This window comes from Microtus ochrogaster, unplaced genomic scaffold, assembly GCF_000317375.1.
Source record: "Microtus ochrogaster isolate Prairie Vole_2 unplaced genomic scaffold, MicOch1.0 UNK7, whole genome shotgun sequence".
Taxonomy (NCBI): Eukaryota; Metazoa; Chordata; class Mammalia; order Rodentia; family Cricetidae; genus Microtus; species Microtus ochrogaster.
The window spans coordinates 5,449,675-5,450,747 of NW_004949105.1; positions in this window are offsets into that span (position 1 = coordinate 5,449,675).

Sequence of the window (1,073 nt, forward strand, 5' to 3'; positions counted from 1 at the left end):
GCGCGCGCGCCGCGACTCCCCAGCGCGCGCCGCGCCCTGTTGCTTCCGCCTCCCTGCCGGGCGGGAGGGCGCTGTCACCGCCCCCGGGTGGCTCGTCGGGTGCCGGTTCCCCACCTCCCTTGCTCACTCCAGTTCTAGAAAGGACGCCTGGCTGTGAGCCCAAGGCCAATGGCGGGTGCGGTGGGGCCTGAGTCCCTGAGCCTGTGGGTCACGCCTCCTGCCTTGCTGTGGACTGAAGGCATGGAATCCTCAGGTGGCTGCACGGTGCAGCCACCACCACCCCTTTTAGGACTTGCTCCCTTGGAGACCCAACCAAGCACGTCCTGATCCAGCTCTTAGGACTACTTTCTACCTGCTGCTGAGGCCCCGTCTCAGGTCCTCCATCCAGACCCAGGCCTCTGGGTTTTGCCTGGTGGTCCAGCACCCTGTCAGGCGTCTTCTTGCTACTAGCTTTCAGCTAAATCACCACCGCTAGAACCCCCAGTCCCAAGTGTGAAGCAGCACACACACAGCCTGCACAATTTTCCTTACCGCCAGGTCCCCCTAATCTAGCTGATGTTTACTGGTTCCAAATCCTTTGCTTTTGCTTCAGATAACCATAGAACCCGATGGGGACTGCGGCTCTTCCGTGGCCAATCAGGAGCACCAAAACTGGAGATTAGAAACGCGCGGACAGTGAGGACTGCTGAGAAGTCAAGAACAATGGCACTGGGTTTTGATCATACTGCACGTACTAGCTGTGTGGGAGCCTAGGCTGTTTGGATGTTCACCTTACTAGACCTGGAAGGAGGTGGGAGGTCCTTGGACTCCCCACAGGACAGGGAACCCTGAATGCTCTTCTGGCTGATGAGAGAGGGGGAGTTGATTGGGGGAGGGGGAGGGAAATGGGAGGCGGTGACGTGGAGGAGACAGAAACCTTTAATAAATAAATAAATAAATAAATAAATAAATAAATAAATAAATAATAAAAAGACCCATCTGACAGCGTAGGGGGGAGATCTGGTACTACTAGTTTGGATTAGACACAGATGACAACGGACAGACAAGTGACAGGTGACTAAACAGGAAGGCCC